We start from the raw sequence: 14,227 nt of genomic DNA, 5'->3' as shown, positions 1-14,227 counted from the left end.
GCCAAAGCATACTGAACTCCAGGCTCAGAAAACCCATTCTCTTCATCCATCCTGGGTGCTGTCTGATGGGAGAAGAAATTCCTGTTGGCTAAGCATGATTCCCTTTGGTCAATCCACGCTGACCACTCCTGGTCACCTCCCTGGCATCCCTATGGTCAGATGGCCTCCAGGATGAGATGTTCCATGCCCTGTGCAGAGGTGGAGGGGACACTGCCTGGCCTGTCATGCGTTGGGATTTTAGTTTGGGGTTTTTTTCATGTATTTGTAAGCCTGTAGTTCTTTAGTGTATAACTCTAAACTCTGTATACAGTGCTAGCTACTGTCTTCACATTTTGGTGAGACAAAACAATTCCTCTCTAGGTCTGGGAATCAAGGACACCTTACTGTCTCAGGCCCTGAGAGACCTAAACAAAAAGTGAGTTGGGGGGAGAAGACTGGGGGTAAATTGCTTCATTACCTGAAGTTGTAATTGGAAGATTAACCCCCAATATGCAAATGGACCAAACTTATAACCTGTTGGTCATTTTTGGGTGTAGCCACTGCAGAGGTTTCATCTGCTCTAAACGCATCTGAAGGTCCTTCAATAAATATTACCCCTTTTTTTTCTCTTAATTTTGTCTGGCCTCTTTGTTTGTCCCCTGACAGCATCTCTGATAAGCCCTGTTTACCCAGGGTCTGTGGCACCATGAAAGCATTCAGCAATCTGGGGCTTCCCCAGTTCTGGAGTTCCTTGGGCAAGTTCCAGAGCAAGCAGTCAAGACAGTGACCTGAAATGTTTTCCCAGCTGGGCCACAAGAAATTTGTGCTGGATTCACAGTGTCCCTGGGGAAAGAGAGAAGCAGAACCCTTCACTAATGCCCTGGAATGTCAAACAAGAGCGACAGCCAGGGACAGCCCTCAGAAAACACTTCTCTCTGCATTTGTCCTTCTTGGAAGCCGGGACAGGCATCTGGATCCACCTGGGAACAAAATCGGGGCCACCTGTGGTTCTCTGAGGCTTTGGAAAACCTCCCGTCGGCTTCCAAACCCAAACCAGGTTTTCAGCCTCAGCCTTTGATCCGCAGCTTGGATCTCCTCAAAAGACTTTTCTTCACATCCCTGTAGGCAGAGCACTAAACCAGAGCAGGATTTTCCTGTCCTTGAGGCTGCTGCATGGAGGGATGGCTCCATGCTTGGAGAGTTGTCAGGAATGGCTTCAGGGGTTTTAGAAAAACAGGACAGAAAAGGGAGTGGTGGAGTTGCCCTTTCTGTAACACAAGAGCAGCCCTCAGGAATGTCTGACCCAGGAGAGCAGTGACAAGGAATGGTGGAAAAAAGACTTTCCTCTGATCCCTTGGAGATTTGGTCAGAGATCCCCTGGACAAACTTGGCATCCCAAAGTCCAAGGGCCCTGACAGAGGCATTTGGGAGTGCTGAAGGAGCTGGAGGACACCCCAGCCAGGCCTCCCATGACAATCTTTGCCAGGCTGTGGCAGTCAGGAGCGGGGCCTGAGGGCTGGAAGGAAGCCAGTGTCATCCCACTCTTCCCAGAGGGCAGCAAGGAGCCAGGGAAGTGCAGGTGATGCTTTTTTGGGCTTACTTAAAAACAGAGGCCAGACAAAATTAAGAGAAAAAAAAAGGGGTAATATTTATTGAAGGACCTTCAGATGCGTTTAGAGCAGATGAAACCTCTGCAGTGGCTACACCCAAAAATGACCAACAGGTTATAAGTTTGGTCCATTTGCATATTGGGGGTTAATCTTCCAATTACAACTTCAGGTAATGAAGCAATTTACCCCCAGTCTTCTCCCCCCAACTCACTTTTTGTTTAGGTCTCTCAGGGCCTGAGACAGTAAGGTGTCCTTGATTCCCAGACCTAGAGAGGAATTGTTTTGTCTCACCAAAATGTGAAGACAGTAGCTAGCACTGTATACAGAGTTTAGAGTTATACACTAAAGAACTACAGGCTTACAAATACATGAAAAAAACCCCAAACTAAAATCCCAACGCATGACAGGCCAGGCAGTGTCCCCTCCACCTCTGCACAGGGCATGGAACATCTCATCCTGGAGGCCATCTGACCATAGGGATGCCAGGGAGGTGACCAGGAGTGGTCAGCGTGGATTGACCAAAGGGAATCATGCTTAGCCAACAGGAATTTCTTCTCCCATCAGACAGCACCCAGGATGGATGAAGAGAATGGGTTTTCTGAGCCTGGAGTTCAGTATGCTTTGGCCACTGTCCGCAGATTGGGGCTCCAGCCTTTGCTGACAGCAGCAAGGGAGCTACAAGGGTGTGTGGTACCCCAAGAGCTGCTCTCACTAGTGGCCCCAGCTCTGCCCTGCTCTGCAGGCTCTCCCCACTGCCAGGCCTGCAGGGAGCAAGGGCCTCCAGGCTGCCTGAACCTGTCCCATGCCCACACTGCCCCACATCAGGCACTCCAGGGAGGAACAGAATTCCTGAGTGTCTTCCTGGTGCCTCAGGCCCTGGGTAAACAGGGCTTATCAGAGATGCTGGCAGGGGACCAAAATCATTCCTCCTTCTCGGAGGTCACCTCTGTTTGCCCAATTAGCTCTGAATGGCTGCCTGGGGACAAATGTCCCCTTGCCCACGTCCCTCAGGATGGGCACATTCTGCTCAGGGCCAGCGCTGGCCTGGGCCCTGGGCCAGAGTATTGCAGAGACCCTCTGTGGGGACAAGGACCTTGGGGAGTTCTGGGCATGTCCCAAGCAGGGACAGTGCTGGCGTTTGGGCCTTGTTAGGGAGGGGGTTGCTGGCCCGCTGCATGTGGGTGGGGCAGCTGTGCAGAGTAGAACCCATGTGCTCTGGGTGGGCACAGAGACTGCAGGTGTGACAGGGTGAGTCCCAGAGGAGGAAACATTTCCCTCTGAACTCTGCTCTGGGGAGGGAAATTGAACCAGCTTGGGATCTGCAGGGGAAGGGATACAGGGTTGTCTGGATGTGGGAATTGCCACACCTGAGCCATTCCCCAAACCTCAGCCTTGTCTGCAGGTGATCAACATTGCCCAGTGCTCCCCAGTGTCTCCAGTGACTGCAGATCCCAATCCGTGGCCTGATCACATGCCCCTTGTTCCCCCTGTTCTCCCACATGTTGGGTTTGGGGCCGGGCTCAGCTCTGGGGCATCCCGCAGGAAAAGCTCTGGAAGGGAAGGGGCAGCAGGAGACAGGGCATCTGGCACTGGGGGCTGTTGGAGAACAGATTGTGCTGGAGTGGGGGTTGTCCCCACAGGGTCCCCAGCTGCCTTTCGCTCCCTGCCTGTCTCCCTTGGCACCCCCGGGTGCCTGGGCCCTTCCAGGGGCAGCTGCCCCGTGCAGGAAGCCAGAGGGATGTGGGGAGTGGGGCTGGATCTGTGCCACAGGTGGTATGGACTCTGTGCCAGGGCTGGGCTTGTGGCCAGGGCTGGGGGCTGTGCCAAGCTGGGCTTTGGCCTGGGGGCTCTTGGGGAGGGCGCAGGGAGGAGTCCCGGCAGGATAAAGGTGCTCCTCACCTGGGGCAGCCTCAGCCAGCGCTCCCCACTCACTGGCAGAGGAAGAGGAAGATGAAGGTGGCTGTGCTCGGCGTGGCCCTGCTCTTCTCCATCCTGCTGTGCCCCCCGGCACAGGCCAAGGTGAGGCTCCAAGGCCAAACGCTGTCCCCACCTCCTGCCCTTCCTGGCTTCCCATCCCACCCTTTTGGGCCCATCACACATTTCCTCCCTGCTCCCTCCTCTGTGTCCTGTGCAGGGTGCCCAAACACCCTCCCACTGACCATTCCCAAGCGAGGTCTTTCCTTCCACGTGCCCCCTCAATCCTCTGCCTTTCTTCCTGGCCACTGCAGCGCAGTCCGCCTGTACAATTCCCTGACTCAGCCCCTCTCTCAAATCCTCTCTCAGTCTTGCTGGTTTTCGTCCCCACCTGTCCTCGTTCTTCTGTCCCCACCAAGCCTCTCCCTTGCACACCCATGTCCCTACACCGCAATTCCTTTCCTCCCGCCCTGTAGCTTACACCGTGCCCCTTCCACACCCCTGGCCCACTACCTTGGGCTCTCAGTTTTCCCCAGTTCAGTGTCTTTGGGTCTCCCCCCACCTCCAACAGATCCCCCAGGACACCCTGAGTTCCCATCCCTTTGCCTCCGCCCTGCTCCCTGCACCTGTGTCCCCCCACAGCCCCACAAGGCCCAATCCAGACCAAGCCTTTGTTCTCCTTTCCCAGGCACTCCTGGAAGGAACCCAAGATGATCTCCAGGAGGTGAGTGGGCTCCTGGGATTGGAGGGCATCCCTTCGGGGAACCTGGGGATAGTTTAGTCCCCCAATTCCTTGCTGGCACCAGGGACATCCCAGTGACCAGCAAGGTCTCCTGGTCTCTCTGCAGTTGGATTTAGACAATGTTGAGATCCTGAAGACACCTCTGGTGGGTACCAAGAGTTCTGCCGGTGTCAGACCCTCCCCTTGCATGGCCACCACACTCCAAGCCATCCCAGTTTGTCCCAGCACAGCCCAGTGCACCTCTGCTGACACCCCAGACAACTCCCCTGCCGCATAGATCCTCTCCAGGGAACCCTTTGCCCAATGCTCCCATTGCATTCCCATCTCTGTTCCCCAGCACCCAGGTTTCTAGTGGGTGGGGGCCCCTATAGGGGATGGGGGTCCCTCTAAAGGTGGGGAAGGCTTCCTGTGGGTGTGGGGCCTCCTTGTGGGACAGTGGGGTCTGTATCCCTATTCAGATGGGAGGGTTTCTATGGGGTTGGGGTCCCTATTGGGGGTTCCTCTAGGGTAGAGTCTCTATGGGGTGGAGGGTCCTTAGAAGAGGTGGGGGGGTCCCTACAAAAGGTGAGGGTGCCTATGGGGTTGGGGGTCCCTATATGGCAGTTGGTCCCTGTAAGGAGTTCCTCTATGGGGTAGAGGCATTCCTATAGGGGTGGGGGGTCCTTTCAAGGGGTATGCAGGTCCTCATGGGAATTCCTATAAAGGGTGGGGGTCCCTATAAGGGTGGGAGCACCCCTGTGGGGTTAAAGGTGGACTTTATGGGATGGGGGTGTCCTTATAGGGTCAGGGGATCCTTTGAAAGAGTGGGTGTCCCTATAGGGGGTGGGGGCTCCTAATAGGGGGTGGAGGCACCGCTGTAGGGTTGAGAGGGGTCCTTATGAGGTGGGGAATTCTTATAGGGCAGGGGGCCCCTGGGGGGGGTCCTTATAAAGGATGGGGGTATCCCACTAGGGGTGGGGGTTCCTTATAAGGGGTTGGGGACTCCCTATAAGGGGTTGAGGGGGGCCTTTATGGGATGTGGGTCTCCACAGGGCATCTCTACAATGGGTAGGGGATCCCTATAGGGCAGGGGGCCTCTGTGGGGGATCCTTATAAGGGGTGGGGAGTCCCTACAATGGGACCTATGGATGGGGGGGTTCTTATGGGGTGGTCGTTCCTACAGTGGTGGGGGCCTCTATGGAGGGGTCCCAATGGGGGGGGAGGGGGGTGTGTCTATAAGGGGTAGAGGCTCCCTGTGGAGTTGAGAGGGTTCCTATAGGGTTGAGTGGGCTCTCTATAAAAGTTGGGAGTCCCTATAGGGTGGGGGATCTCAGTGGGGGGTCCTGTAGGGTGGGGGGATCCCTATAAAGGGTGAGGGGTTCTTATAAGGGGTGGAGGCTCCCTATGGGGCTGAGGGAGGTCCCTATGGGGTGGGTGTCCCTTTTGGGGGTTCCTATAAGGGCTAGGGGGTACTATAGGGTGGGGGTCTCTGTGGGGAGTCCTTATAAAGGGTCGGGGTCCCAATGGTTCTTATGGGATGGGGGATCTGGGGTTCTCCCAGAGAATCACTGGTCCTGAGACCCCCCAAAATCCCCTCCAGAATCCCATGAATTCCCTCAAATTCCTCACCCCTCCCCCATGCCCAAAATTCCTCCCAAATCCCCGGAAATTCTCTCCAAATCCCCCCTGATTTTCCCCAAATTTCACCCAAAATCCCCAAAAATCCCCCACCCCTCCCCCACTTCCAAATCCCCCGAAATTTCCTCCAAATCCCCCAATTTCCCCTAAATCCCCCCCCGCAAATTCTTCCCCACTCCCACCCTTCCCCCACACCTAAATCCCCACCAGTCTCGCTATTAATTAATATTATTAAAGAAAATATAAATTAAAATAACCCCAAGGCATTATTAGTATTATTATTTCATTATTACTTTTATAATTTTAATTATTTTTTAGTTTTAAATTTTATTTTTAATTTTATATTCATTTTTATTACTATAATTATTTTAATTTTTAAAAATTTTTATTGATTGTTTTTATCATTTTGGGATTTGTGAGAATTTCCCCTTTCCCACCAGATTTTTGTGATCGAACTACACCTGAATTTCTGCAGATTTAGGAAAACTGGATTTCGTGGGTTTTTCCTCATTTTTGATGTCCCGGTTTCATTCCCAATGTTCTGGTGTGTCTGGGAAAAAACATGGATAAATCTGTGAGAAATTGGTGACAATTGGGATAAATCCTGAAAAATGGCAGAAAACTGGGAGAAATCCACAAGGAAATCAAGAAAAATCGGGATAAATCTGGCAGAAATCACAAAAAATTGTTATAAATTCAAGAAAAAATAGAGAAAACTGGGATAAATCCGTGAAGAATTGCAAAAAAAATGGGAAAAATGAGTGAGGAATCACAGAAAATTGGGATAAACCTGTGAGAAATCACAGAAAATTGGGATAAATCCACAAAAAAATTACAGAAAGGATAACTCCAGAAGGAATCACCAAAAAATCAGAATAAATGAGAAAAATTGAAGAAAATCAGAATAAAACCATGAAAAATCACAGAAAATTTGGATACATCAGTGAAAAATGGCATAAAAATGGGATAAACCTACAAGAAATCACAAAAAAATCAGATAAGTCCATGAGAAATGGTAGAAAATCGAGAAAAATCCATGAGAAATAAAAAAGAAAATTGGGATAAATCAATAAGAAACAGCAGAAAATCCAGATAAATCCAGGATAAGTTGCAGAAAATCAGGATGAATGTGTGAAAATTAGAGAGAATTGGAATAAATCCATGAGAAATCGGAGAAAATCAGGATATATCCAGGATAAGTTACAGAAATCTGGGAAAAACTGGGTAAAATAGCAGAAAAACAGGATAAATCCATGTGAAATCACAGAAAATTGGGGTAAATCCACAAGAAATCATAAAAAATGCTATAAACGTGAAAAATTGCTGAAAATCTGGATAAATCCTTAAAAAATCTCAGAGAATTAGGATTAATCTGGGATAGGTTGCGGAAATTGGAATAAATCTGTGAGAAAGCATAGAAAATGGGATAAATCACTGAAAAGTCAGAGAAAATGGGAAAATTCCACAAGAAATTACAGGAAATTGGGTAAATCCATGAGAAATCTCAAAAAAATCAGGATAAATCCATGAAAAATCAAAGAAAAGTGGGATAAATCCAGGATAAATGACAGAAAGTCAAAATAAATCTGTGAGAAATCACAGAAAATCACAATAAATCCATGTGAAGTGGGATGAATCTGTGAAAAGTTGTAGAAACTTGAGAAGAATCCAGGAGAAATCAGAGAAAATTGGGGTGAATCCATGAGAAATCCCAGAAAATCTGCATAAATACAGGATAAATTGTAGAAAATCAGGATAAATCCATGAGAAATCAGAGAAAGTCGGGATAAAGCCGTAGGAACTGACAGAAAACAAGGGTAAATCCCTGAAAAGCACCGGGAATTCCCCATTTCCTAGGATTCTCATGGGTTAGCAAAACATAAATCCATAAAAGGCCATAAATCCATAATGAAAATTGGATCTGCTTCGGGCAGTTCCCGGGGCAGGCCCCGCCCCCTGAATAAAAAGGGGAGAATTCTGGACTGTTCTGGGATTTCGGCCCAACGGGGAGGGAAAGATCCGGCTCCAGGTGAGCAGGAATGGACTAGTACTACCAGTACTAGTACTACTACTATCCATTAAATCAATAATCAATTATTGCTGGGTTTCATTTTCTTTTCCTGCTTCACTTTATTTTTATTTAATTAATTTAACTTTTCCTTCTTAAATTTTCTCTTACATTTTCTGTTTTATTTATATTTTGTATTTTCTATTTCCTATTTTATTTTTCATTTCAGTTTTATTTTTATTTTGTATTCTAGTTTTATTCAATCTAACTTTGTTATTTCTATTTTGGTTAATTGTATTTATTTTTATATTTATATTTATTTTTATTTTAATTTTTTACTCTTAATTTCAGTTTTATTTTTTATTCTATTTAGTCTTTTTTTATTTCTCTAATTTCTCTTTCATTTCTTTCATTTGATTTTTATTTTCTAATTAAATTTTACTTTTACTTTGTTTTTACATTTTGGTTTCTTTTCTTTTCTTTTCTTTTCTTTTCTTTTCTTTTCTTTTCTTTTACTTTATTTTATTTTATTTTACTACAGTATTTAACATTAATTTTTTAGCAATTTTATTTTGATTTTTTGCCTTCTATTGAGTTTTATTTTCATATTCTAATTTAATTTTATTTGTATTTTCTTATTTTGGTTTGTTTTCTTTCGATTTAATTTAATTTAATTGTTGTATTTCTTTGTTTTATTTTACATTATTTTCAAAATTATTTTATTTTGGCTTGGTTAGGTTTATTTTGTTTTGTGGTATTTCATTTGTTTTCTTTTGATTTACTTTGGTTGTTTCATGTTTATTTTTTTCTTTACTTGTATTTCTATTTTAAATTTATTTTATTTTCTATTTTTAGTTTGGTTAATTTTCTTTTAATTTCATTTCATGTTCTTTATGTTATTTTTACTTCATATATTTTTGCTTTGTTTTAATTTTTTGCTATATTTTATTTTACTATATATTTTTACTTTATGTTATTTTAATATTTTATTTTCCTTTCGTTTCTTTACCTTAAATTTGAACAATTTTAATTTTTTGAGTTTCCTTTTACAATAATTTTCAATTTTCTCTTAATTTAATTTGAATTTATTTTCTTTGTTCTTTTATTCATTATTTTAAACAACCTTGTTATTTTATATTACAATTTTATTTCGTTTTTTAACTTTAATTTATTTTATTTTATTTTCATATTTTTATTTATTTTTAATTTACCGGATTATTATCTTGAATTCTTTTATTTCTTTTCTTTTCTCTTTTCTTTTCTTTTCTCCTTTCTTTTCTTTTATTTTCTTTTTTCTTTTCTTTTCTTTTCTTTTCTTTTCTTTTCTTTTCTTTTCTTTTTTTCTTTTCTTTTCTTTTCTTTTCTTTTCTTTTCTTTTCTTTTTCTTTTCTTTTCTTTTCTTTTCTTTTTCTTTTCTTTTCTTTTTCTTTTCTTTTCTTTTCTTTTCTTTTCTTTTCCCTTCCCTTCCCTTCCCTTCCCTTCCCTTCCCGCACCTTCCCTTCCCTTCCCTTCCCTTCCCGCACCTTCCCGCACCTTCCCTTCCCTTCCCTTCCCTTCCCGCACCTTCCCTTCCCTTCCCTTCCCTTCCCTTCCCGCACCTTCCCGCACCTTCCCGCACCTTCCCGCACCTTCCCGCACCTTCCCGCACCTTCCCGCACCTTCCCGCACCTTCCCTTCCCTTCCCTTCCCTTCCCTTCCCTTCCCTTCCCTTCCCTTCCCTTCCCTTCCCTTCCCTTCCCTTCCCTTCCCTTCCCTTCCCTTCCCTTCCCTTCCCTTCCCTTCCCTTCCCTTCCCTTCCCTTCCCTTCCCTTCCCTTTCTTTCCCTTCCCTTCCCTTCCCTTCCTTCCCTTCCCTTCCCTTCCCTTCCCTTCCCTTCCCGCCCTTCCCTTCCCGCACCTTCCCTTCCCGCACCTTCCCTTCGCACCTTCCCTTCCCTTCCCTCCCTTCCCTTCCCTTCCCTTCCCTTCCCTTCCCTTCCCTTCCCTTCCCCTTTCCCCTTTCCCTTCCCTTCCCTTCCCTTCCCGCACCTTCCCGCACCTTCCCGCACCTTCCCGCACCTTCCCGCACCTTCCCGCACCTTCCCGCACCTTCCCGCACCTTCCCTTCCCTTCCCTTCCCGCACCTTCCCGCACCTTCCCGCACCTTCCCCTTCCCTTCCCTTCCCGCACCTTCCCGCACCTTCCCTTCCCGCACCTTCCCTTCCCGCACCTTCCCTTCCCGCACCTTCCCTTCCCGCACCTTCCCTTCCCTTCCCTTCCCTTCCCTTCCCTTCCCTTCCCTTCCCTTCCCTTCCCGCACCTTCCCTTCCCTTCCCTTCCCTTCCCTTCCCTTCCCTTCCCTTCCCGCACCTTCCCTTCCCGCACCTTCCCTTCCCGCACCTTCCCGCACCTTCCCTTCCCTTCCCGCACCTTCCCTTCCCTTCCCGCACCTTCCCTTCCCTTCCCTTCCCTTCCCTTCCCTTCCCTTCCCTTCCCTTCCCGCACCTTCCCGCACCTTCCCGCACCTTCCCGCACCTTCCCTTCCCGCACCTTCCCTTCCCTTCCCTTCCCTTCCCGCACCTTCCCTTCCCTTCCCTTCCCTTCCCTTCCCTTCCCTTCCCTTCCCTTCCCTTCCCTTCCCTTCCCTTCCCTTCCCTTCCCTTCCCTTCCCTTCCCTTCCCTTCCCTTCCCTTCCCTTCCCTTCCCTTCCCTTCCCTTCCCTTCCCTTCCCTTCCCTTCCCTTCCCTTCCCCTTCCCTTCCCTTCCCTTCCCTTCCCTTCCCTTCCCCTTCCCTTCCCTTCCCTTCCCTTCCCTTCCCTTCCCTTCCCTTCCCTTCCCTTCCCTTCCCGCACCTTCCCGCACCTTCCCGCACCTTCCCGCACCTTCCCGCACCTTCCCGCACCTTCCCGCACCTTCCCTTCCCTTCCCTTCCCTTCCCTTCCCTTCCCTTCCCTTCCCTTCCCTTCCCTTCCCGCCCCTTCCCTTCCCTTCCCGCACCTTCCCTTCCCTTCCCTTCCCTTCCCTTCCCTTCCCTTCCCTTTCCTTCCCTTCCCTTCCCTTCCCTTCCCTTCCCTTCCCTTCCCTTCCCTTCCCTTCCCTTCCCTTCCCTTCCCTTCCCTTCCCTTCCCTTCCCTTCCCTTCCCTTCCCTTCCCTTCCCTTCCCTTCCCTTCCCTTCCCTTCCCTTCCCTTCCCTTCCCTTCCCTTCCCTTCCCGCACCTTCCCGCACCTTCCCGCACCTTCCCGCACCTTCCCGCACCTTCCCGCACCTTCCCGCACCTTCCCGCACCTTCCCTTCCCGCACCTTCCCTTCCCTTCCCGCACCTTCCCTTCCCGCACCTTCCCTTCCCTTCCCGCACCTTCCCTTCCCTTCCCGCACCTTCCCTTCCCGCACCTTCCCTTCCCTTCCCGCACCTTCCCTTCCCGCACCTTCCCTTCCCTTCCCGCACCTTCCCTTCCCTTCCCGCACCTTCCCTTCCCTTCCCTTCCCTTCCCTTCCCTTCCCTTCCCTTCCCTTCCCTTCCCTTCCCTTCCCTTCCCTTCCCTTCCCTTCCCTTCCCTTCCCTTCCCTTCCCTTCCCTTCCCTTCCCTTCCCTTCCCTTCCCTTCCCTTCCCTTCCCTCCCTTCCCTTCCCTTCCCTTCCCTTCCCTTCCCTTCCCTTCCCTTCCCTTCCCTTCCCTTCCCTTCCCTTCCCTTCCCTTCCCGCACCTTCCCTTCACCTTCCCGCACCTTCCCGCACCTTCCCTTCCCTTCCCGCACCTTCCCTTCCCGCACCTTCCCTTCCCTTCCCTTCCCTTCCCGCACCTTCCCTTCCCGCACCTTCCCTTCCCTTCCCGCACCTTCCCTTCCCTTCCCGCACCTTCCCTTCCCTTCCCTTCCCTTCCCTTCCCTTCCCTTCCCTTCCCTTCCCTTCCCTTCCCTTCCCTTCCCTTCCCTTCCCTTCCCTTCCCTTCCCTTCCCTTACCTTCCCCTTCCTTCCCTTCCCTTCCCTTCCGTTCCCTTCCCTTCCCTTCCCTTCCCTTCCCGCACCTTCCCTTCCCGCACCTTCCCTTCCCGCACCTTCCCTTCCCTTCCCTTCCCTTCCCTTCCCTTCCCTTCCCTTCCCTTCCCTTCCCTTCCCTTCCCTTCCCGCACCTTCCCGCACCTTCCCGCACCTTCCCGCACCTTCCCGCACCTTCCCCCACCTTCCCGCCCCTCCCCGCCCCTTCCCGCACCTTCCCTTCCCTTCCCGCACCTTCCCTTCCCGCACCTTCCCTTCCCTTCGCACCTTCCCTTCCCTTCCCTTCCCGCACCTTCCCGCACCTTCCCGCACCTTCCCTTCCCGCACCTTCCCTTCCCTTCCCTTCCCTTCCCGCACCTTCCCTTCCCTTCCCTTCCCTTCCCGCACCTTCCCTTCCCTTCCCTTCCCGCACCTTCCCTTCCCTTCCCTTCCCTTCCCTTCCCGCACCTTCCCTTCCCTTCCCTTCCCTTCCCTTCCCTTCCCTTCCCTTCCCTTCCCTTCCCTTCCCTTCCCTTCCCTTCCCTTCCCTTCCCTTCCCTTCCCTTCCCTTCCCTTCCCTTCCCTTCCCTTCCCTTCCCTTCCCTTCCCTTCCCTTCCCTCCTTCCCTTCCCTTCCCTTCCCTTCCCTTCCCTTCCCTTCCCTTCCCTTCCCTTCCCTTCCCTTCCCTTCCCTTCCCTTCCATTCCCTTCCCGCACCTTCCCGCACCATCCCTTCCCGCACCTTCCCGCACCTTCCCGCACCTTCCCTTCCCTTTCCCTTCCCGCACCTTCCCTTCCCCTTCCCTTCCCCTTCCCTTCCCTTCCCGCACCTTCCCTTCCCGCACCTTCCCTTCCCTTCCCTTCCCTTCCCTTCCCTTCCCGCACCTTCCCTTCCCTTCCCGCACCTTCCCTTCCCTTCCCTTCCCTTCCCTTCCCTTCCCTTCCCTTCCCTTCCCTTCCCTTCCCTTCCCTTCCCTTCCCTTCCCTTCCCTTCCCTTCCCGACCTTCCCTTCCCTTCCCTTCCCTTCCCTTCCCTTCCCTTCCCTTCCCTTCCCTTCCCTTCCCTTCCCTTCCCTTCCCTTCCCTTCCCTTCCCTTCCCTTCCCTTCCCTTCCCTTCCCGCACCTTCCCGCACCTTCCCGCACCTTCCCGCACCTTCCCGCACCTTCCCTTCCCGCACCTTCCCTTCCCTTCCCGCACCTTCCCTTCCCGCACCTTCCCTTCCCTTCCCGCACCTTCCCTTCCCTTTCCGCACATTCCCTTCCCTTCCCTTCCCTTCCCTTCCCTTCCCTTCCCTTCCCTTCCCTTCCCTTCCCTTCCCTTCCCTTCCCTTCCCTTCCCTTCCCTTCCCTTTGCTTCCCTTCCCCTCTCTTCCCTCTGCTCCCCTTTCCCTCCCTTCCCTTCCCTTCCCTTCCCTTCCCTTCCCTTCCCTTCCCTTCCCTTCCCTTCCCTTCCCTTCCCTTCCCTTCCCTTCCCTTCCCTTCCCTTCCCTTCCCTTCCCGCACCTTCCCGCACCTTCCCTTCCCTTCCCTTCCCTTCCCTTCCCTTCCCTTCCCTTCCCTTCCCTTCCCTTCCCGCACCTTCCCGCACCTTCCCGCACCTTCCCTTCCCGCACCTTCCCTTCCCTTCCCGCACCTTCCCTTCCCGCACCTTCCCTTCCCTTCCCGCACCTTCCCTTCCCTTCCCGCACCTTCCCTTCCCTTCCCGCACCTTCCCTTCCCTTCCCTTCCCTTCCCTTCCCTTCCCTTCCCTTCCCTTCCCTTCCCTTCCCTTCCCTTCCCTTCCCTTCCCTTCCCTTCCCTTCCCTTCCCTTCCCTTCCCTTCCCTTCCCTTCCCTTCCCTTCCCATCCCTTCCCTTCCCTTCCCTTCCCTTCCCTTCCCCTTTCCCTTCCCTTCCCTTCCCTTCCCGCCTTCCCGCACCTTCCCTTCCTTCCCGCACCTTCCCTTCCCTTCCCTTCCCTTCCCTTCCCGCACCTTCCCTTCCCGCACCTTCTCGCACCTTCCCTTCCCGCACCTTCCCTTCCCTTCCCGCACCTTCCCGCACCTTCCCGCACCTTCCCTTCCCGCACCTTCCCTTCCCTTCCCGCACCTTCCCTTCCCTTCCCTTCCCTTCCCTTCCCTTCCCTTCCCTTCCCTTCCCTTCCCTTCCCTTCCCTTCCCTTCCCTTCCCTTCCCTTCCCTTCCCGCACCTTCCCTTCCCTTCCCTTCCCTTCCCGCACCTTCCCGCACCTTCCCTTCCCTTCCCTTCCCTTCCCTTCCCTTCCCTTCCCTTCCCTTCCCTTCCCTTCCCTTCCCTTCCCTTCCCTTCCCTTCCCTTCCCTTCCCTTCCCTTCCCTTCCCTTCCCTTCCCTTCCCTTCCTTCCCTTCCCTTCCCTTCCCGCACCTTCCCTTCCCGCACCTTCCC

At 51.3% G+C, this 14,227-nt stretch overlaps 1 protein-coding gene across 1 annotated transcript in view; it reads left to right on the top strand.

Annotated features, from left to right (window-relative positions):
- The first annotated feature begins 7,871 nt into the window (after window positions 1-7,871).
- Window positions 7,872-14,227, top strand: part of LOC102113603 (maltase-glucoamylase) — a 75,538-nt gene continuing 69,182 nt past the window's right edge. The window contains 1 exon segment of the mRNA XM_088068958.1: window positions 7,872-7,891. The gene's annotated coding sequence lies outside the window, so the exon portion shown is untranslated.

The sequence above is a fragment of the Pseudopodoces humilis genome, chromosome 33, assembly GCF_049639895.1.
Source record: "Pseudopodoces humilis isolate 2021_Gansu_Grassland_sample_001 chromosome 33, ASM4963989v1, whole genome shotgun sequence".
Classification (NCBI taxonomy): Eukaryota; Metazoa; Chordata; class Aves; order Passeriformes; family Paridae; genus Pseudopodoces; species Pseudopodoces humilis.
The sequence above is the reverse complement of the archived record's forward strand: the minus strand, read 5'-3'. Positions and strand labels throughout refer to the sequence as shown.